The sequence below is a fragment of the Lonchura striata genome, chromosome 6 (genome assembly GCF_046129695.1).
Source record: "Lonchura striata isolate bLonStr1 chromosome 6, bLonStr1.mat, whole genome shotgun sequence".
Taxonomy (NCBI): domain Eukaryota; kingdom Metazoa; phylum Chordata; class Aves; order Passeriformes; family Estrildidae; genus Lonchura; species Lonchura striata.
The window spans coordinates 32344732-32368680 of record NC_134608.1 but is presented as its reverse complement, the minus strand read 5'-3'; the positions used below and the strand labels follow the sequence as shown (position 1 = coordinate 32368680).

General features: G+C 44.3%; 1 protein-coding gene across 4 annotated transcripts in view; it reads left to right on the top strand.

The window, feature by feature from the left end:
- Window positions 1-5778: 5778 nt before the first annotated feature.
- The window catches only part of BMF (Bcl2 modifying factor), a 34197-nt gene continuing 16026 nt past the window's right edge, over window positions 5779-23949 (top strand). For 2 of the 4 annotated variants that reach the window (XM_077784084.1, XM_021539248.2), the window contains exon 1: window positions 22007-22100. The gene's annotated coding sequence lies outside the window, so the exon portion shown is untranslated. Of the gene's footprint in view, window positions 5879-22006; window positions 22101-23416; window positions 23582-23949 lie in introns of those variants that run through there. The other 2 variants (XM_077784083.1, XM_077784082.1) reach the window with 2 other exon arrangements.

Below are 23949 nucleotides of genomic sequence, written 5' to 3'. Positions count from 1 at the left end.
CTTTATATTGGACTAACAGCTCATGCCCCAGGCTAGGTGTTTTACCCCTCCTGCTCTGCCTGTTGCAGAGAAGGACTGGATACAGACTGTGTGGCCAAAAGGAGCAGGGACACCCTCCTAATATGCAGCACTGTCTGTCCGAGCGAGCAAGCTCCTGTTGTACCCAGAAGAAGCAGAACACTCTTACCATAATGAAAAATAGGCCACATGCCTTACAAAAATTCACCAAGGGCCAAATCTTGATCAGTTTTTATTCATCTGAAGGAAAGATACTCGTACCGACAGCTGTGTCAACAGCCTGTGAGCCAGGGGCTGAGTGAATCTGAGCTCCTGAAGGGGAACAGGGATCTGAAATAGGTGAATAAGGCCCAAACAGAATACATTTGGACATGGGGAGAGAGTTTTGAACCCAGGAGGCAGGGGAGAAAAACACTGAGCTCACACAGAGTGCAAAAGCAGGAGACACCGAGTTTAATTAGTGAAGGTAAAAAAAAAAAAAAAAAAAAAAGGAAGAAATAAAACAGACTGTATGGAAGGGAGAGGGGTGGGAGGGGGTTCAAGCAGCTGGATGTGGGCTGAGGTGCATTAGGTGACCTGCAGTGGGATGACAAGGGTTGAATGGGGCTAAAGGTGAACGCATCCCCCACACACAGCGAGGTTAACAAATTGTGGAATGACTGAACACAATTGTGAAGATACTTGTGTTTTAAGGGTGAAGACTGTCTTTTAACAAAGTATCAGAAAAGTGCTCAGTCAAAGAGGAGATTAGGACTGATACTGAAGCTCCACTTAGAGTCTAAGGCAGACAACTGATGTCTGCAAAACAGTCTCCATGGCAGGTGTGAAACAGAAGTGGTCATCTATCCACACAACCCCTGAGACTCCTCCTTGCTAGGCTCAACACACATACCAGGGATAAAGAATGCAGTTTTACTGCGTAGAGCAAGCCAATTGAACTGCTGAAGGAAGGTGGAGATTTTCTGTTCCTTCCTACCCTCCCAGCTGCACCTTCTGGACATTAACTGGGCTCTGGTACTTCTTCACACTGACTAAACGATCACAAACATATCTATTTCTTCTTTTGTAATCACTTTTATGCTGGCATAGTGAATTGGTGCATAGCAAGGGTTCAGAGAGTATAATTTTTAAAGCACACACCACAGCTGTTTGGGCACAGGATAATGAAGATGAAGGGAAAATGGAGCATTGTTTTTCCTTATCAGAGGCAATATTGAACCTAGCTGAGTGTACACAGCACTATAACCTGAGTGAACATCTTCCTTTTCTCAGGTGTTTTAAAATGTGCCAACAGATATGTTCCCATTAGCACGTTGTAAGGGCTGCTCATTTTCCTAGTCTAGACAGGCCTTTCAAGCAGACATGCAGATCTGCCTTCAGGCATTTTGTCAGGGCGATCCTCAAAAGCACCTTTCAGAGGCTCAACAGACAACTTCAAATGGCAATTTGGAATCTTATTCTTGGTGGTTAAAATAGCTTATTTTGGCCAGTCCAAAAGCTAAATTATTAATACCAGATGAATTAATAGCAGTGAAAACTGCTCATTAGAAATTATAACAGTGCTGAACACCATAACGGATCCCCTATAGTGTAAATCAACCTGGTCCCATTTATTTAATGAAGCTACAACTGCTTGCAGCAGCCAAGGACCTGCCCTAACATTTTCAAGCTTTTGCATGTACCTAACATACCATGGCAACCTTCTCCCTCAATTTTTCTGCCATTCTTATAATTTTTCCCTTAGAGGGCTTCTTTAGACATAGCAAAGACTGCTTGGTAATTTTTGTCTAGCCTCCTATTTCCCTTGCTACTCTCCTGCACAGTAATTTGTGTGAGGAAAAGGTAAATCAGAGCCACATGTTCCCTTTATAAGCCTGAGATAAAGGACAGCAGCAATATTGTTTGCTGTGAATTCACTGGGATTAGGCAAAATGCTGAAGATCACTATGCAGAAGATCCCAGTATCAGTATGCTTCCTCTGTTTTGCATGTTATTTGTTGGGGCAAGTTTGATTTCTTCTGCTGATGTAGGAGGCAGCTGAGGATGGTGCATCGTGTTCTGGACTTCCTAGGCAGTGAGCTCATTGCCCTCCAACAAGCTGGCACAATTAGATATGCCATACTCAGACAACCAAACAAGTTGTACCTAGTGAAGGCACTAGCTGAAGGTGTGGAGAACATACAAATATTTAAAAATTCTTCATTACTCCCATAACAAAATGAGCTAGTCAAAATTAGTGTTTAGTTTGTTAATGAAAAAATAGGAGAGGAGGATTACTTTGAGTTTTTTTCCAAGTAAACTGTAATACTCATGTAAATCTGAAAACATGACATTTTTGAAATGCCACCATTGTAGTGTGAGTGTATGTTCTAATCTGCTTTGTTTCCTGAAGTGGAGAGGGAGTTGTGTATCACTTGCACCACTGGTGACATCCCACTAAGGGAGATACAGTCCAGTCAGTTTCTGCAGCTTTAGAACAAAGATGGGCGTTATTACTGCACCAAAGAAAAACCTCTTTTAATAATATCACATCTAGGGTCTGACAGTCCACCAGGCCACAGCACAAAGAACCATGATCTATTCCAATAAAGTCAAGAGCATCACTGTGGAATTACACTTACATGAGTGAAGACTAAAACTCTTATTCTTATTCTGGCTGTTTTATCTGTTCCCAGTTACTCTAATTAGCAGTTCCCTGAGGAATGATTAATCCACCTATCTCCAGCTGAAGAGTACAAAGCTGACTATTTGAACAGAAATTTAATGCTTCCCACCAGATATTTTTAGGAACTATTTATTCCATGCCACACTTCCTTATTTTTGCATCTATGTTGGAGTTATACATGTGCGAAAAAGTGTGTGTGTCCTGTGCTTACATCTATTGTGGAAATAAATTAAATCCACAGATGATTTTAGAATTTCAGGTAATGCTCTTGCACTAGATCTGCTGGCCAGTGCTTGTTTGTAACACATTTGCTTAAAATAAGTGTTTTACAGAGTGTTTCAAGAACTAGTTATAAATAACATTTCATGAACAGTCTTGGACTAGTCAATTGTACCACCTGTAGCCATGTGGCTTTTAAGATGACTCCTCTGCCACATTAGGAGGCACTTAGGCATTGGAAGGACTTAGGCATTGTTGATACTGGTATTGGAACAATTTTCCCCAAATCACTGCTGTTATATTCACTCAAGCTTAAAGACTTGAGGGATATTTTCTTCCATTTCATTTTGGGCTCTCAGTCATGCACTGCTTTCCTGAAACTTCTAGCATTGAATCTCAGCAAATGATACCTGGATGTGTTTGCCTTAAAGACAGAAGAAGTTCTCACATACAGTGGGACCTCTTAATACTTCTCTAGGGCACGTCCATCACCTACCATCACTTTGCTCAGAGCCATGGTTTGCTGTAGGCTTTGTTTGATGGAAGATGCCACACTTAAGGTACATAAACATCAAACATACCAACATAAATATCCCCCTTTCAGCAGAAAACTAACCACAATTGCAGTGTAAAACCTGCACCAATATTCCCACCAGCTTGCTGGTGTAAATGAGGATAGGGACACAACCATTTGCAGCAAAACTGCTGGGCTATGAACAGAAGGGTGCCAGCACCAGCTGCACAGTGCTTACCTGTCCAACACAAATGTGAGGCGCTGCCTTTCCTCCTCCTCCCAGGACCAAACAGTCTCAGGTTACTCCATGCTGGCTGTGGGCAGGAGAATGTCTCTGCGCTGGAAGTTTCACAGGCTTTGATGATTTAATGTGTCTGTACCCTGAGGACAGGACTAGGTATTCCTGGTTTACAGTCACAAACTCTGATCTTTTTAAAACTTGCTTAGCTCTTCTTTGCTCATTTCCTTTCCACCTTGCTGGCTTAATCCAGGCTTTGGTCAGGTGAGATGGCTCTGGGAAGCTTTCCCACTGTGAGATAGCTACTCCATTACCTCTGTTACTGTACATTTGTTTAATTAATCGCTCATTTTGTTCCTGAGCTGTTGTGCTGGCCCAGTGCACTTACTGTATGCATGAGTGCCTAAAAGGTGACGAGGCTCCTAAGGATGACTCTGTCTCTTTCATTTATTTATGGAAGTTGAGCACATGATCCCTTATAAATTGCAGGCACCACTTGCTCAGCCTGACTGTAGATACAGTGCCAAAGGCTCCAGCCCCTCTCAGCTGGCACTGATGGCAAGCAAGGAAGGCAGCAAGGACCATGCTGCAAAGAGCAGGACTGATCAGCCCAGATCAGAAAAGCAATTAAACTTTATGTGGCATTTGAACTGTGGACCTGAAGGTGCACAAAATAGCCTTTGGCCACTCTAAGATCTTTTTTTTAAGTGCTGTGACTACTTAACAGAGGTAATTGTAAGAGCATAAATCAAGGGTTCTGTTATTCCTCAAGAGGCCAACATTTATTACAGCAGACTTTAAAATTATTTTGAAGCATAGAAATTATGAGAATTTACATAGCAAATTACTTATTGTCAACAGGCAATGTAGCAGAAGCTTCAGCAACAGCAGCTGAGACAAGCAGCCTCATCAGTATATGGGCTTATATTTAAGCACTGAACTGTGATGACAGATATTCCTTCTGGTAGGAATGCTGGCTTAAACAGCCCAAACCAATGGTTCTTATCCCTGAGCCGTCGTGGTCAGTCTGGGTCACCATCCAATCCCACAAACAGCTACTATGAAAAAGAAGCAGAGGGTGGCACATGGTGGGAAGGAGAGCGGGTGTGAGGGCTTGTCTTGGGGTGACTTGAGCCAGCAGAGCTGCTAAAAGCCATCCTTGTCAAACTAGGTTCCAGCTGTCTGAAGCCCTGGGATCTTTGCTTCTTTTTTGCCTAGAGACAGCTTTGAAGGTTACTCAGGTGTCAAACTGGGTGTTTCGAGGCCCACTTCATCCACCTTCTCAATCTCTGGCGTGTGAGCAGGGGGTGTGTACAGTGGGATATTGTAGGACATGCTGCCCCTGTGCAAAACACAGTCAATAGATGTTTCACTAATGTATACTTGGAGGATGGGATGAAGGAAGGTGACAAGCAGTTGTACTCCACAGTAGATCTGTGTGAGGGAGTCCACTGAAGCATAAAAATCTTCCTTGCCAGGCTACCTCAACTCCAATGCAGAGAATTTATTGTCCTGGATCCAGGCCCAAGGAGTGCAGCTCTGGCTCTGCTGCTATTTGAGTAGTCTGGGACCAACAATTTACCTGCAGTTCACTTTTCACCATCTGTTAAACATCTTAAGACAATTGTGCTGCATGTCAAACATGTTGGGTTCCATATCAGCTGGGTTATAATTAATGAGTGGCTATGATGTGGCTGTTGGAAGACTTCCACAGAAAGTGGAACTTCTTTTATCCACCACTCTGCCCCCCCTATTCATTCTCTGCACTTTCCCTGTGGGTATGAGTAGCTGAATACTGAGCACCGACCTGGTTTTCCTTGTTCATAAGCACTGCTTTTTTCCAGTACAAAAAGGAGATGCCGAAGAAGGTTATTGACTTCATGTAATTTCTCTGAGGTGCTCAGATACTGAGTTGCTGCACACAGTCTTGATAGATGAGATTAGATAAAGGAATGAGGTCAAATAGCAGCTTTCTGTGTTACTACCTTCCAGACAGGGGAGATGGAGCTAATATGATGGGCATCCTGGGAACAGCTAAGAAAGATAGGTCACTGGGATAGATCATTTTCTCCTCCTAGAACTGCAGATATGCAGACACTGTCCTCCATCTCATTCAACTCTTCACTATGCCTGAGATGCAGCAGTCAGAGTCCCTAAGTACAATATTTCTGGCTCTTCTTTTTCTTCTTGCAGTGACTGTTGGAAAACTGGATTTTAAAAAGAGGTATGTAACAAAAAAACAAATTTGTAGTTATAAAATTTTAAAAATTCACTAGCAAAAATGCTATCCTTTTTTAAAATTATTAAGTATGATTATTCTAATTCTAAGATATTTGACTGGAGAGCTAGAAAACTTGCAAAGTATGCTTCTGCTAATGGATTGAACTTGACAATGTTTTGTGAATTAATCCTGTGCCTTGGAAAGACTTGGATATATATTTTGTTCAAATGAATTGATTCCACAGAACACAACTTGTAGTAGCCTGTTAACAATAATTAAGTTGAGAAGAGTACTGCTCTAAGGGGATTTAAATCTTTATCTCAGCAGTAATACTTACCATCTAATTTTGATCAATAGTTAGAAATAGTTACTTACTTCCAGGAAAACCTGCACAAAAGCTGTCACTGGAATTACTTTTTTTCTGACATACTTGGAAGCATTTTTGGGAAAGACATGAGGAAAAGTTGGAAAATCTAGTCTTCCTGCATGAATAAAAAAATATTAGAGAAACATTTCAAACTATTTCATTCAGAGATATCCCAGGTCATCATCCTCCTCTTTCCTGTTCCACTTGAATTCCCCTTGCTCCCCAGTAAACCTTTGACACTGTCTCCTACGGCAGCCTCCTGGATACACTGGCAGCCCATGGCTGCTCGTTGGGTTAAGAGCTGGCTGATGGCCGGGCCCGGAGTGATGGTTAATGGTGCTGCATCCAGCTGGTGTCTGGTAAACAGTGGTGAAACCCAGGGCTCAGTGCTGGGACCAGTCCTGTTTAATATCTTTATCAACCACCTGAAGAAGAAGACTGAGTGTCCCCTCAGTCATTTTGCAGGTGACACCATGTTGGACAGGAGAGTTGATCTGCTGGAGTGTAGGAAGGCTCTGCAGAGGGATCTGGACAGGCCAGATCACTGGGCTGAGACCAATGGTATGAGGTTCAACAAGGCCAAGTACCGGTCCTGCACTTGGGTCACAGCAACCCCAGGCAGTGCTACAGGCTGGGGGAAGAGTGGTTTGAGAGCAGCTCAGCAGAAAAGTAGCTGGGTGTGCTGGTTGATCCTCTTTACAAAGAGGTTGATTACAAAGGCTTCTGCTACCTTCCTGAAGAAGGACACCTTGTGTGCCACAAACTTCTCTTGGAGTTCCTTCTTGACTCTCTGATTTGCAGTTTAGCACACAATAGAGGCCATGCCAGCAGCAGACCAAAGAAAAATTCCCCTGCACTGAGCAAATGCAGCACCAATGTCATTAGTTATTTGAAGAAATTGCCAGTCAGGATAGCTGTATGTCTCTAGACTGTGACACTTCTGAGGCTGTATCACTGTCTGCACCATTCAGCGCTGCAGTGCCAAAGAACAAAAATATCTCTAATATAATGTCATCCAGCTCTTTTCAAGGGTGCTCAGCCTGAACTGAGCAAGAGGAGATTTCTAGAGTCTCTCATCTCTTCCAGTATCACAGCTTCAGAAATCCTAGAATCCTTTCCTCTGGAGGAAGCCTCTGGCTATCCTTAGCATCACTGAATGATCCCTTTGTGAATTTGTGTCTAGGCCCCGGAACAGTGCCTGGTTTTCAAATCCCATATACTTTGTGCTATGAGGGGTGTCTCTTTCAACCCTGGAGTCTCTGTTCCATTTTGGGCTGAGACTACAGAGGTTTTGACCATAAACTTCTCCATTACCTCTCCAGTAAGAGTCAGTTCTTCCGATGAGAGCTGGTCTCCAGAAGTTCCCGATGTGGCGGTGTGCATTCCAGATTCCACTTCAATTATTCACACAGGACTGCTCTGTGCTACTTTCTACTCAGACAGCTTCCCTCTCTCACTTTTCTTTTAAATAAGACATGCTCTCCTCTAACCACAGAGAAAGGTCTCAGGAGCTGACATGTATTTACTCTAGGTGGGGTTCTTGATCCTACCCTTTTCAAAAGGAAGTCTCCTGTATCAGGTGCAACCCCAAAGACAGTTTTAGTGGAGCACTCTAGGAAAGACTTTCACCATTTCAATTGACTCGTCAATTAAACAAGAGCAAATCTAGAGGTCTCTGTCCCTCAAACTTTGGGCTTGCACTTCAGCTTTGAGGCATTTATGTTCTGTATGTTTCCTATACAATGTTTTCTGTTTTAAGAACATGAGGGCCCTGTCTTTTTGTGTGAAAGATTTGCTGTCCTTGACCCTGAGAATCCCAACCAAACTGTTCCAAGTCTGGTCTTGGGAGTGCTGCTGGTTCCTTGTGACCTGTCAGAAGCGCTTTGCTCTTGTGCTCACACACCTCAGACAAGATCAATGATTGGCATCACTGCACAGGAACCCTGTGAGAAGCAGCCAGCTCTGTGCAGCACAGCTGGGGTTATTAAATGTCCAATAGGTTAGACAGAAAGTCTTTCTGGACTACTAAAAATTATGCGATAGACTAATTAGAGATGACATTTAGAAAGGATCTTCCATTGTAGTTCCAGAAAGTCTCAGATTTCACCTATAAAAGGGGTGCTCTGACTGGCAGCTCAAGGGCCACACTTTGCCCAGAGAAAATTCCTTTGCTTTGCTGGAAATGGGGAACATCTGCTAGTACTGCACGTACGGCCCAGCAGCTGAATGACCCCTGTAGTGCCTGTACATAATCAATTATTAAGAGTCAGGGCCTGCCATTCTTGGAACCACATGGCCAGCAAGTCAGGCTGTGGGGAGAGGGCTGAAGAGGGATTTAGCCAGGATCACCTGGAAAGGCTCTATTGTCCCACCCATGGCTAGCATGTGTGGGGGAGCACACAGTTTGTTTTACACTAGGCTGCTGGGTCAGACAGGGTCAGCAAGACAGTAGATCATACAGCTTTTAACTGTGTTCAAATCCTATAGAGCTTTGTAGGAGATAGAAGAGCAGACTAGTATCAGCTGTATCAGTGCTGATAGCACTGGCTGGCTTTTTTCTGTGTAGTAAGGGATTGTTTGCACTAAGAGCAGCTACTGTACATAAACTGGGAAAAAAAAGGTGCATTTTAACACACCAAGCCCAGACATGGTAAATCCTAGTTTTGCCAAACATCTTCACAGCTGCTTTATAGGCACTTGCTTTTGAGTTCCTGAGCCCCAATTAGATGGCCAACGCCCCAGAGCAGCTGATAGCTGGAATGAGACTTACAGCAGCCAGGGTTCTCAGCAGGGGAATACCAGAGGAAAGCAGGAAGGCTGGGGTGAGTATGGAGCCTTATAACGGGTATTTATGGCCTGAGTTGTTTCCTAAGAGTAGTCATCCCTTTGGACATGAGTAACTGGCTCATCAGGCACGTACTTGACATTGTAACTAACCTAATCATTACAGCAAAGCACAAGATAGAGCAGCTGTAACCACTTTCATTCAAAAGCAAGGCTGGAAGATGAGAGAGCCACGTTCCTCATGTGTCATTGCTGGTGGATAGCTACCACACTGGGAAATGTCAAGAAAAAAAGAAGCATCCTTGAATCCTGGTCCTGCTCATCTTCACAGCTCCTGCTAATTCTGTTACGTTAAGCATGGTGTAGAGCAAGAGCCTGGCAGTGACTCAGTGTGTGAAAGCCATCATGCCTAGTAGGCTGTGTGAAGAACTTATGTCCCTTCCAGGACACCCCTAAGTCAGTCACACTGCATCCAAAGGCACACATAAGAAAAATTAAACTCTTGGAACAACTTTTCCTAAATTTCCATCTCTTCAAAGTCTGTGTGTACAGTCAGTCTTGTTTAGGTTATATATGAATTGCACAGACTCATTTGTAACACTCTGTAGTCTTTGTAACCCTTTGTACTGCACACCTGCCTGACCACACAACCTCCTTGCACCTCCGCTCTGGCCATCTCTGGCTGTTCTAGTTGAATCACAGCACCAGCTTTGCTAACAGTATGTTTTCACTGTGGTTGTGTGAGGGAGTATCAGTACCAGCAATGCTAAATACCTGTCAGCCAAGAACCAAGCCACAAAAAAAGCCAGTTTGCTTTAAAACTACATTTGTAAGAAGTAATAACTGTATAGTGGGATTCATTCTACCTGACTTCTTGCATTTCAGTATTGAGACTTCCTTCCAAGTTTTCTCCTACATCACCATGGTTAGAAATAATATTTTGGTCCATGCTCTGGGTGTGCCAGAAACCACTAGATAGCTAGAGGCTCACAATGGATTGTTTGAATTGACAATGTTGTTCAGCTGTTTATAAGACATGTGACATTTAAACCCAGTGCATGAAAAAATCTGAAGTGGGTAGAAAATGCTGTCAGACTGGAATGGTAGCTGACTTTGCAAAGGTGTAAAGTGCAGTGAAAATGAGTGATGCCAGCTGCCTGCATGGTCCCTTGCCTGCCTTGGACTTCCTGTGTGGCCTTGGGCAAGTCGTGTGGCTTCCTTGGGCTTCAGTTCCTTATCATTGTAAAAGGTAAAGCAGCTGCTTACAGTACAGAGGTGCTGGGGAGATACATGCTACAAGGGAGATGTGACCAGGCAGTTGGGTTTCTAAGATTTATTCTACAGGGTCAAAGTAATAGAGAGCCTCCAAAGTATTGGTTAGCCTCTATTCAGAAATGGATTGTTTATCATGTTAAAGCTGTTCCAGAAAACCAAGATATTAAGTAAAATACTTCCCTTCCCTTCCTCCCCCTCTTGCTCCTGCCTCCCACCAAAAAAAAAAAAAAAAGGCTATAACTTGATACTGCTATAACACCTTATAAAATTTCACTTGTCTTTTTCATTAGCCTTCCCTTCAGTCTTTGCACTTCAAGGGAAATAACTCCTTCAGTCTGTTAGCACTGTCTTAATTCAGGTGAGACAAGTTAGTGAAAAGAGAGGCCAGGCTCTGGCAGTGAGACTGTGCCTCACAAAGCCCAGCTCCTGGAGTAGCTCTGTCTGAGCAGAGCCAGGGACCCTGTGCCTCAGAGCAGCACTCCGGGTCGGGCTGCCTCGGAGCTCACCTTACCTCCTGTCAGCATCTTTCACTTCTCCACTTGGGTCTGTAACGAAGCGAGTTACAAACACAATAAAGAGGGACCTAAGGGACCATGTTTTGTAATCAACCCTCCAAAACTTTTGTGGGTTAACAACACGGTTCCACTTTTGACTCATCTCTAGAAATAAGCCTCCTTTCTTTCTGCCAAAAAAGGTGACCTGCCAGCCAGTCTGACGCAAGGTAATTTGTCCTGTTTATCTGATGACTTCGATAAGGCATGGAGATTACTGCTCTTCCTTCATCCTGAAGTACCAAGTTGTTTATATGCTGTAATCCCGAGTGACTTTTTTTTTTTTTTTACAATGAGAGCTTGAATGTGACAATAATTTGGAGAAAAATCTTAGTTGTAAAACTAGAAAAGCACTTTAAATATGTTCTTGGTGTATTTTCTTCCAGCTTGAACATTATCCCTAGTCCTGGCCCCTCTCAGCAGTCACGAGATAAGCTTCGAAGAAACAAGGTTGTTGATTGACGGCTCATTAGAAGTTGCAAGAGCAACAAAAGGGAGCCTGCAGCAGCCAGAGCTCACCGCCTGCCTGGCTGTGAGGACGCTGGTCAGCACTGGCCTGAGAGGAACAAAGACCGCGGGAGACACTGGAGGAAAACAACATGAAATTTTCATGGTGTGCGAGAAAGGCCAGGTGTAATGGATCAGGGCCAAAGCCTCCCCTGCCCCCACGGCCCCGCCGCATAGATTGACTTTCTATATTTAGGCACTCACGGCGAGCATAGGTTGTGCCACACGGCACGTACACGTATGCACAAATCCAGGGTACCCTGACTCCTCTATGCCAGACTGAATTTATCTGTCAATCCATTTAGAAACGAAGGGCTCCAAGTACATACAGTTTTAATATCTGTACATATTAGATGTCACGGCTCCTGCCTTAGATAAGGTCACACACTGAGCCAAACTCACCCCTGCAGTGTAAGCCAGGCGAGGCTTATGAGGAACGAATTTGGCTTAACGTGCTTGCCTGTGGTTATGTTTGTTTTTACAAATTTTGTTTACCGCTCGTGTAAGCATTTCCTCATAGTTAGGAGACTTCTACCAGGCACACGCCAGTCCACCTTCAACCCACAAACTGGGGTGTCTGTTCTTTAGCTCCCCACAGGGGTCTTTCAAGCCCCCTGATTCAAGTGCTGAAGGGCACTTGCTCATCAGACATGCTGGCTGGTGACAGCCTTCCCTCAATCCTCTAAGAGCTAAACAGTAGAGACACGTTCATAACAAATTGATTCAAAGAAAATTAGCCTTTGCCCTTTGTATAGAGTGTCATCTGACAATAGCTGCAAGTGAGTTTTAGTTAAAATTTTTCAGTGGAATCTTTTTGCTCCAATTCCCTCTTTTCCATGCTGAGGAGAACTCTGAGCTGTAGGTAGGTGTGCTTGATGTCAAAAATTGTGTTTTAATTCTAGTAGGTCACTTTGACTTCTTCACTAAGTGTTCAAAAGATAGCAGTTATCTGTCTTATCCAATAGTTATCTAACTTCCAGTTATGTGCTTTTCATCTTTTCATGAATCATCAAATACAGTGCTTTAAATTTATCTCTTGTAAGCTTTCATACTAGTACAAATTTACTATGCAAGTCGATCAAAATGCCTGGGTCATGCTTTTTTTCTTTTTTTTTTTTTTTTGCATTTTAATACAATAAATACATGCAGAAACATTTTTAGGTTACTCCTAAACATGGAACACCCAGCAGAAACACTAGACTTGAAGACAAAATTAGATTGTAGAGGTGGTATTAGATTATTTAACTTTAGAAACTCACATGCTGCTGGAATTTAGGTAACATTTCTGTTTGTATTAAGAATTTACAGGTTGAGGAGAGCCAGTATTTTGTGAAATGGATAAAATAACAAAGACATTATTCTGTCATGGAATTTACTGATAAATCCTAAATCTATTACCTCTGTTCTTCAATAAGCATAGCTTAATATTAGATTCCCTAAATGTAGTAGTGTTACGTGAGCATAAAATTGGGATAAACACAGATATAATCTGGAGCTTGACTTTAAGAAAATACCTTTCCTATAACACACCATTTTCATGTCTTTAATATGCTTTCTCTTCAGTTCTTGAAGAGCTATAAGGGTAATGCTTAAAACTGAGTATTTTAGCAATAGAAAGTTTGAGTCCTGAGCCAGGCAAGGTGAATTGCCTAAGATTGCCTATAGATTAATTTTGAACCATCTTTCATTCCTTTGTTCTGCCTTTGGCTCATGCCAGATCTAATCCTGCTTTCACTTAAGAATTGAATTTACTTGTAGTTAGTTCTTCAGAAAAACTTCCAAAGTGTTATCTGCTGTAAACCACTATAAATTACTAGGGGCTGAAGCTTGCATACAGAAATGTGCTGATTCCAGTAGAAGTTTGGGGATGGGGAAAGGGAGCTCTGAGAGAATCACCTAGCACGCAGCCATAGCGGAAAGCCTGTACAAAATTGCTATCGCAGCACAGCGATACGCAAAAGGCATGAGATGTAACCTTTCTCCTATATTGTAACCCAGCCCTTCCCAAAGTGGCTGCAGTGAATTGAAAGGAAATATTGCAGCAAGCCGTGCATTCTCCAGCCGCGGGGCCGTGTGGGCTTCCTCGGGCCCTGCGCCACACAAAGGCCAGCGCGGCTCTGCGGGGACCCGGCCGTCCCAGGGGGGCCCTGTGCGGGAGCTGCCATATCCCTCCATTGTGATTTCCCTCGAAAATAGTGCACTGCGTTACAAAAAGCCCAAAACACAATAGTGTGACTCAGCAGTTCGGACCTGCAGGCCACCAAGCCGGCTCTGTGAAGGTGTTGCTGCTTGTGAGGGAAGGAGGGAAGATTCCAGCGCTGCCTGCTTTTGGACCTCACTTTGCAGTCAGCCTTAGGTAAAGGCATCTCCTCTCAGTGCTGCACTGAGCTGCCAGGGGGCCACAGACACATCAGCTGTGGGAGATGCTGAAAGAGGAGGCGTTCAAGGAAAACACACATAGAAATCACACAATTGTCAAACCTGCCCCGTGATTTTGGAAAGCTAACTAGCATCTCGGACTGATACCACAAATCATTAGGCAGGCAGATGAGGCAGCTATCTCGGCTTTGCTGTCAATAAAGTAGGTCAGGCACTGCCTTGCAGCCTCTCAGTTACCATAACAATACTATTTGTAACACACTTCGACAACAAAAAGCACCAAAGCTAGAAACTACAGCTAAGTAACACTCTAGGCGGTGCTGGGTGCCAGTGGCTGGTCCCCTTCCCTGGCAGGGAGAGAGCAAGAGAAAGAAATGAAAAATGAGACCAGGTGGTGGTAGAAAGCAAGGAGACTTGGCAGAGCAGCAAAGCAAATGAGAGGAAGAAAAGACAAGAGGGGAGGCATCATTAGCAAATAAGCAGAGGTGAAAAAGGTAGCAGAAAACTTTGAAAAAAGAAAGGAGGAAAAGAATATGAAAGCCGATTTAACGAGAAATAATCCTTCTGGCTAGTCCCCCTAGAAGGGGAGCGATGATTTAGATCAGAAGAGGGGCTGTGCAGCACCATAGGGGAAAGCAGGGTGTGAACAAACCCACTTCCCCACGGAGTGAACAAACCAACCCAGAGGTACAAATACAGAGAAGCAGGGTGCTGTCTGCCCATCTGCTCGCAGCTTCCCCCTGCCCCTTGTCTTGCAGCCACTGAAAGGTGGGATCCACATCTCTCAGCCACTGCCTGCCTCTGCTCACGCTGGCTTTTCTCCCGCTTCTCCACCCTCTCCTCCTGCCGCCGCCCTGAAGCCAGCAGTGAGCCTGCTCTCTATGTGAAACGCCCAGGAAAGCTTCTATTGCCTCAAGCTTCTGCACGGTTGCCTGATTGCCTTTCAACCTCCCCATTTTTGTTCTCCACTTGTTTTCCCCTTAAGTTTGCTTCTAATCAGAAGTTCTGGGCAAGATTTTAAAGCCTGAGGCAATGCTCAGGTGGAACTCCTGTACTTAAGGTACAGATAGACATTCGAAAAGCCAACCATTTGGGGTTTGGGATTTTTCAATAAAGCAGTCCTTTGAACCACTGTGTTATTTGTTCAGTTGCAGATTGTTTTTTCCGTGGAATTTTTAACCCATTATTTTTAAGTCTCCCTTTAAAGAGCAGACAACTCTTGTGCTTCACTGTTTTTTGGTGGTGGGTTTTTTTTTTTTTTTTTTTTTTTTTTTTTTTTTTTTTTTGTTACAGACTGCTCAATTTTCACTGACCACCCCCAAAATTTCTCTTCTCTTTTTTATCTTTTTTTTTTTCTCTCCTCTCCTCTCCTCTCCTCTCCTCTCCTCTCCTCTCCTCTCCTCTCCTCTCCTCTCCTCTCCTCTCCTCTCCTCTCCTCTCCTCTCCTCTCCTCTCCTCTCCTCTCCTCTCCTCTCCTCTCCTCTCCTCTCCTCTCCCAAAAATATATCATTCAAATAATTGGAAGCAAGTAATGAAAACTGGTCCAGAGAGTTTCATGTTCTATTATGAGTTTTCCACATGTGTCAATCTGCTCTGCCTTTGCAAACCCTCAGCACCAGGCAGGGAGGGAGGATGGTAGTTTGAAGGAAGACAACCTCCCTTTAACAGACTGGACAAAAGTACTACTTGCCACCTGCTGGCACCTTTTGAAGGAACTCTGCATGTTTTCCACCACAGAATTGTCCAGCTACTACTGTACACCTGTAGAACCTGAAGCACAAACCACTGCAATATTGTGTATTTTGCAGAGCTGGGATGCAGGCATCACCTCACCATTTCCCTGCCCTCTGCAGCTCTTCCTGCCCTGTCAGTCCCAGCAGAGGATAACTTGCTGGACTCTGATGATGTAGCCACAAAAATGAAAAAAGATTGCAAAAAAGAAAAAGTAAACACCTCCCCAGATTTAAGGAGATACTTTACTGTAGTTTTGTAAGAGGATCTCATCTATCTCTTTAATAAGTAAAGAATTTGGGTGACACAGGACCTTCTTGTCTCCAGTGGAGAACATTTTTTTCCCAGGGAACCTGAAGCTCAGTTATTAAAAATGAAAATCTGTCTCAGCCTTTCAACTCTGTTCTTGGAAACACCAGCAGTTAAAAAGGGGAGAGTTAAAAAGAAGCCAAACAGAGAGACCTTTTCCAGATCGAGCTTTCCTGTCATCTTGGTATCGGGACAGCGGCACTTGGCTACAGAGAGGAGAAAAGGTGAGCTGTGCTGCTTTTTACATATCACAGAAAATGCTCTGTTTCCTCTTCAGAATTGCTGCCCACCTGGAGTGCTGAGCAGCACAAGCATAATTCAAACCCAAAGAAAACCCTCTTCCCAAAAGTGCCTTATGCAACTCCCCAGACCAGTGTGGGAAATGGGTTTTCATGAGCATTAGAGATACTGTGATGAACTAGTGAATCATTAGTTGAAAACATTCTATCAGGAAAATTGTAAAGCATCCTGTTCTGACAAATTATTTTCAGACTTGTTTTCCGGACTTTGAGATTTGTCAGGAGCTTGTTTGTTTTTTTCCCATCCAAACTGTAAAGTCTATCAATTCTAGTTGTACTGGCATTTGGAAATTATTTGCCAGGGAAGTCACTGGAAGAAGAATAAGGTCCTCAGTTTTATGTTAGTCCTCATAAATATGCATTTACAATTAATGTGGTGAAGACAAAAACTCAAGACAGCAAAAGGAAATTTTCTACAGAAAGTAGGACTTTTTTGCCTATGTAGCAAACTTAAACTTTTGTGTTTTATTTAAAAAATGTTTCTAACACAAGGAGAGCATATTAATGTCATTAACTGAAGACAATAAAGGCAAAAATCAAAAATTATTTGAAGAATATTCTCTGGGTGGGGAAACAGGGAACACCATAGATCTATATATGAAAATGGAAGGTCTGAATTTGCAAACAACAGCGTCCCTAGACAGACTCTTCTCAAAGGTATCTTGAGCTGACTGAATATTCAATGTCCTGTAAGCCCTTCATGACAGGAAAACTTGCAATTGGAGAAAAAAAAAATTCTATATTTTTATTTTATATATTATTCTATAGTCTGTATTTTTAATGTTTATCTTTCTTTTCATATATTTAAATCAGTAACAATGTGAAGTACTCAGCAGCTTCTAGCATTAGATCTTCCTTTTGAGCTATTGACAGAATTAGGCAATTTTGGTTTTATATTCACTTTTACCTTCTAACTTCAGTTTTAATTTTATTGCATCTAAGACTGTGCTGAATACCCTGAATGGTCCTGTATTGTGACATAAACAGCACTAGGGGTCAAATTTCTATGCTTTATCTTCACATTCAGAATAGCTGAGTGCTACTTTTTCACCATTTTCTATCCAAATATGAATGATTTTGGAGTCAAACCTCAAGAAATAACACTGAGCATTTACCAAAATAAATGACTTCTCTGCTGTTTCCAGTCAAAGGTCCACATAGCTCAACATGCAGTCTCTGGCAGCTGTTTGCCAAAACATGTGACACACATAAATGTGATGTTCCTTTTCTGCATGGTGACAACAATACAACAATTCAACAACATCTACAGGATGACAATATCTGTATGGGGATTGTGCACAATGTACTTTGTTAGGACCTGATACTGCAAGGACTTCTCTGTGTGATGACCTGTGAGTAGCAATGAGAATAATGAAAAAGCTGATAATCTGGAATCTCTGTATGTGCCCCAAGATAGGAACAATCACTATCATTAGTTTTGAAACAGGAAAAATAGATTTGGGAGTTTTTAAAGAATGTAATAAAAATGTGTCCCTTAGATATTTTGAACTTGTGATTCCTAAAGAGCTTTCCACCCAAGCTGATTTGCACTGGCACAGGCTGGTAAGGGAGGTAATGGAGTCTCCATCCCTGGAAATATTCTAAAGGCATCTGGACATGGTGTAGGGGTAGGTGGCCTTGCCTGAGCAGCGCAGTTGGACCAGACTATCTCCAGGGGCCCCCTTCTACCTCAGCAGTTTTGCAGTTCTGTGGTTACTGAGCTTCAAAACCAGTCTCAACCAGGCAGGGAACCCTTGCAGGTAGTGAAGTGTGGTGTCAAACCTCAAGCTTACACATTACCCAGCTGTGACACTTAGCAGCACCAAAACTTTTCATGCAGTGAGATAAGGACCTGATTCTACCGTGCCCTGAGTATATCTGAGGAGTCCTGAGTATAGTCAGTGTTCATTACCAATCACACTCAAAAATGTTCTTGATCTTACCCCTCTGAAGTCAGTTTGTCTTTGCAAGGAGTGGAACAAGTTTTTACAGAATGAGGCTGCAACTCTGTAAAGATCAGATACAGATTTTCCTCTAACAGAGCCCTTATGAAATCCCAATAATGGAGTTGAACATCTGAGGATGTTTATGCTGCAGGAGTTAGTCCAGAATCCAAGAAAGGAAGTTGATGAAGAAGAAGAGAACGAGATGGGAAAAAGCAGGACAGAGTGCACAGGATTACAGAATTAGAAGGGAAAACATGGGAAATGGAAGAAACCAGAGATGTGGGAAAATTGTTTTTAAGAGGAGGAAAGAAGAAAAGGGAGAGGAGAGGAGAGGAGAGGAGAGGAGAGGAGAGGAGAGGAGAGGAGAGGAGAGGAGAGGAGAGGAGAGGAGAGGAGAGGAGAGGAGAGGAGAGGAGAGGAGAGGAGAGGAGAGGAGAGGAGAGGAGAGGAGAGGAGAGGAGAGGAGAGGAGAGGAGAGGAGAGGAGAGGAGAGGAGAGGAGAGGAGAGGAGAGGAGAGGAGAGGAGAGGAGAGGAGAGGAGAGGAGAGGAGAAAGAAAAGAAAAAAGAAAAAAAAAAAAAAAAAGAAAAGAAAAAAAGAAGAAAGAAAAGAAAAGAAAAGAAAAGAAAAGAAAAGAAAAGAAAAGAAAAGAAAAGAAAAGAAAAGAAAAGAAAAGAAAAGAAAAGAAAAGAAAAGAAAAGAAAAGAAAAGAAAAGAAAGAAAAGAAAAGAAAAGAAAAGAAAAGAAAAGAAAAGAAAAGAAAAGAAAAGAAAAGAAAAGAAAAGAAAAGAAAAGAAAAGAAAAGAAAAGAAAAGAAAAGAAAAGAAAAGAAAAGAAAAGAAAAGAAAAGAAAAGAAAAGAAAAGAAAAGAAAAGAAAAGTTCAGGCTGACCCCAGAATACAAGAGCATGTTCAGTAGCACACAGAAATGCAGATACCTCAAGCCTGGATGTCAGTGTTTCCCTCAGCCCACTGTCTCTAAGGCATGGCTGAATTTGCAGGGTTGGCTGTAGAAAGGCTGTATGGGAAATGCAAACTCCTGTCTTCAGTTTTTGCAGTAGGAGTCAAGCAGAGCACCCCAAGAGAGGGTGAAGCATTTTCCCAATCCAATGACATTATCTGGGGAGAAAAAGTGTGCATCAGTTTTGGTTTCAGAAAAGCAAGAAGGAGTAACCTTGGCATGCTGCTTCAAAATTTGTTCCCATCAGAAGAAAACCCTAACAGCAATATCATCTCACTTTCATTTATAGACAGCAAGAGATCCTGTTCTCACACACACTGATTGAAATGTGCAGAACTTTCTCCTACCAGCACTGGGTGCTGAACACAGTGAGCCCTTCCATCAGGATGCAGGCCAGCTTTCTCCAAGAGTCTGGCTTATGAGAAAAATACACAGGGATAGTCCAACATGAAATTCAAGACTTTTTTACTGCTTCGCACAACAATAAAGCATAGCAGAACACATTTAGTAAAGCCACTGATATGTGTCAGGGCAAAAGACACTGTTTTCCACTCCTCTACACTCAGATTGAGCCCCCTGAAAAGTCACCCCATTGACCAAATGTTTTTAAGATAGCAAAATAAATAGAATCAACCCTGAATGTTTTTCTTGTTCATCCTTTGCTTTATGATCCATGAGACTACCCTTAATTTCCCTATTCCAACCATGAGAGCTACAATAATAGAAAAATAGAAATGAAAACTGAGCTCATCAGACAAGGCTACCCCCACCAAAGTCAAGCTGGCCCTGTGTGGGTTTGGAGCCCACCCAGGCAGAGCAGCTTGCAAGGCCCGTGCCTAAGATCACAATGTACTCTGCAATTACAGCACAATGCTGACAATAGCATTTTGTCAGTAAAATGAGAAATAGTTGTGAAGACATGTGAGGAATATGTAGGGAGGGGGATAACTAAATAAAAGAAGCAATTTTGTCCACTATTCTTTTGAGAAGTAGAGCAGGCTGACAGAAGGGTTATAGGATGGCACAGTATTTCCATCCACAGATGTCACAGGGACACTGCTGCACGTGATTTAAGATTAATCTCTTGAATCAAAATGTCACCATGTACACTAATGAGCAAAAACTCTCTGGCAGAAAACTTGTCCCTTGGGCTCCTGTTCCCAGGTAAGAAGCTTGTCTCCATACTATTGTAGAAACTCTCTCAGCTGAGTGCAGTGAGGTTGGTGGTATAACTTGCCCCTGGTTCACAATTTTCCATTTCAGACTTGCTGTCTCTGTCTTGGTTTCGGTCTATTTACTCGGAGCCATTTCTTAACAATGTCTAATTTCCTCAAGGAATCCCTCTGAGTCCCCTTTCTTAGAAATGCTGCCATATCTTTTTTTTAATCACTGAAAGGCACAAATATCCTTCCTGAGCCCTCTTACCATCCAGCCTGATTATATACATAGATTTCAGTTTCCATACATTTTCTACACAGTAGGAGTTCCCAAAATGCAGCCTCTGGGGATATAAAGTGTGGCCCCAACTGCAGTACAATGAGATGAAAACAAAGCCGATCAGGTACTGTTCTTACTGTTAATGAGCCTAACCAGCAGGCAGTTATTACTCAGTCTGGAAGACATAAGTGGTTGGAATCATAGCACATTAATTTTTTATTTATAGTGATGCACATTCAAATTAGCAGTAGCCCTCCAGCAGCTGGCATTTGGCCAGGGTTTGACCATCAGTGTGATAAAATTTGACTATCTCAAAGATATAAAATGCCTTTTGTTGCCTTTTGGTTTTTTAAATATCAATTTCTTCTCCTACTCACAACTCCCTTGACTATCAAAAGTGAACAAAAAGGCTTAATTAATTTAGGAACCTTGCCCCTTACTGAAAATTAAAGGAAAGATATTTTTTTCTCTTTTACTTGGTGGTGACGTACAAGTCAAATATGATCTGACCTTCTTGTAAATAAGGAGACTCAAGCCTTCTGGCAAATAAAAGAGTTGAAATGAACACTTGGACAAGAACCACAAAGAAATGGGTTCTTGGATACAATGAACATTATTAGCTGGTTAATCTATTAATGGCAACTGTAAATACCTCACTCAAAATCATAGTGACTCTGAAACTTTTAACTGGAGAGGCTCTGTGAGCCTGCCCAGGACAATGTGATACGAGGAAAACGTAGTAATTCGCCTCACCTTGCCAGCCATCGGTTTGCAATCTAACCCCTCCCCTGAGTTTAAGTTACAAACCTCAGTAACTGTGTGGCAGACTTGACAGCAATTAACATTACTCAGCTGCCAGCTGGGTTTTAAAACCTCCCTTCCAAGCGATCTTGTTACGTAGGGTTTTAAAAACAGCCTGACAGGGTGCTGCTCTGCGCCAAGGAGCTGGGTCCTGCCTCTCTTAACATCGTGAGATTTTTGCCACTGATTACAGGGGGAGCTGATAAATCATTGGCGGAGTAAAGGTAAATGCACCGAGCTGTTTTTTGCAGCATGAGGCTTGGGGTTTTTATCCTAATCTCATCGAAGGGGCTCCACAGCAAGCACTATAAAGAAATTATCCTTATTAGTTTAATTCTTTAACCCTGTGTAGTCCTGTAGTCGTTCTCATCTACAGGAAAGAGCACAACACACTGCGAAGAACTCCTCGACCATCACACCTCGTCGTTCAGACTTTACAAGTCAGGAAGAACTTTCTAAGTCATTTAAAGCTGAAAAACCAAAGTTTTGTTGGAAACCAACTACCCGGAGTGGCACTCCCACCGGACCTAAGGCCAGCCCAGGGGCTGCGGCTCGGCCGGTGCCGGGGCTGGCTGCGGGAGCACTCCGAGCCGCGGCCGAGGCGCGCGCGGCGCGTCCCGCTGAGGCGCCGGCGCGAGCCCGCGCTGCTCCCACCTGGGCAGCCCCGCCTCCGCCGCGCGCCGGCCCCGCCCCTCCCCGCCCATTGGCTGCCGGGCGGGGGCGGGGCGGGGCGCGGCGGGGGCGGGGCTGCCGTCAGCTGTTCGCGGCGCGCCCGCCGGCGCTGGCCGCAGTTTGGCGGTGTGGAGGCGGCAGCGGCGGCGGCTCCTCCCGGGACGCCCCGTCCCCGCGGGACGCCCGTCCCGTTCTCGGTGGGTGCCCGGTAAGTGCCTTCGCCACTGGGGCCGGCCGCTCTGTGCCAGGTCGCCGGTGAGGGCGGTGCCGAGGCCAGGCGCGATCGTGACAGGGAAGGGGGTTCGCCTCGGGGCAGCCCCAGCCCGGCCAGTCCTGCCCGGAGCCCCGCGCCCGCTGGGGAGCGGGAAGAAAGAGGGAGGGTGCGGGCGAGGAGTGAGCTCGGTGGCCGCTGAGAAAGCAGCCGATTCGCTGATGTAGGCGATGGCTGATTCCACAGCCAGCGCTGCCCCTCCCGGGCAGCCCGCCGAGCTCGGGAGTCTCGTCCCACGGCGCTGCCCGGAGGAGCCGCGTTAAACCTCTTGGCCGGGGGCACATCTGCGGGCTGGAGTCCGGGCGGAGAAGAGTTAAAGGCGGCCAGCGGCGGCGAAGCGAGGCCGGCCAGCTTTGTTTTGAGACGCTGGCACGCACGTGTGCGCTGAGCCCTCCCTCCGCTCCCGGCCCGCCGCCTGTCAGCGCGGGCGTGCGCTGCCCCGGCCCGCGGCTGTCGCCGCTGGCTTGTGCGAGGAAGTGCCGTGGGTAGGACACGGCACTGGAGGCGCGGGTGCTGCCCGGGCAAAGACCCGTAGCCCGAGCTGTGCGGTGTCTGTGGCTCCCAGCGTGAGCTGCGTTTGGAGGTTGTAGGAGGAGTTCCAGTGAGTTGTAGGACGAGCAGTCCTTTGCGCTACCTCGGCATTCTCTGCAAAGCTCTGCAAAAAGGTCGGACCGTGTTGCAGGAGGTCGAGTAAAACTTCTTGCTCTTTAAACCCGCTTTTATTTGGGGTTTGTGCCTTTGTTGCACTTTCTTTGAGGAATGCCCGTGTCCCAGTGAGGCTGACAGATGAGATCTGGCAAACTTTCCTGCAAAGAGAAAATACATTCCTGCCTGCCTCTCAGTCAGGTGACTGATCCAGAAGAAGAGCTGGCAAGGAGATCATCCATGCCTGCCTCTTGGGGCCCATAACTCCTTTCAGTGTGCTACATTAAGCCATGGATGAGAATGTTATGAGTGCTCTGCCACTGCTGTCATCCAGCAGAGCTGCATCCAGCTGTGGGGCTGGTACCTGTTCTGCTCTGCAGAAACTTCATTGTGAGTTGTGGCTCAGTTGCGTGAGCTGCTGAGATGCAGCAACTTAAATAGCCATAGTCCCCCCAAGCCAGAGCCCTGCAGAAACAGTTCTTGCACTGCTTGGTCCTGTTGTCTCTAGCATGCTGGTGTCCTGCATGCTGCTCACCTGGGGGGAGATGGGAGCACCAAGGGCAGCACTGAACACATCCTTATAAAATTATTATTAATGTCTCCTTCAGGCCTGAAATTCCTCTTGCTAGTCTTCCGTTCTGTTAAATGCTTCGCAAACCAGAGCAAAGGAAGAGACATGAAGAGTTGAATTTCACTGCCTTGTTTGGAACTGGGTGGAAATCCTGGAGATGGATCTCTTAGGAGTCTGTCTTCCAATTGGGTTAGATGCACAGGTAACAGTAAAGGGACTTGTGGCATTTTTTGGTAATACTGCTTCTAATTGCATTATGTTTACAAAGAGCTCTGAAATAGTGATTTAGGGTTCATGGGGGTTTTTCCCCTCTGTCGTCTTTGTTCAGCTTTGTGCTGTAACAGGGCTCAGGAGTGTTTACTGTGCCAGCTACAGAAATTCTGCTTTAAACACTGGCACCAGCCATGTTTTTCTTTAGTAGTAGGATGAACCATTGCACTAACAGTGCATGTAGGCTTGAGGGTAAGACGGATAAGGAAGTGACTATGCTGCCAAGTTTGGGACATGTCTTAAGTTGAGCTGAGGGGAGAAATGAGAAGTTGAAAGGAAAGTTGGCCCTCATAGGGAGAA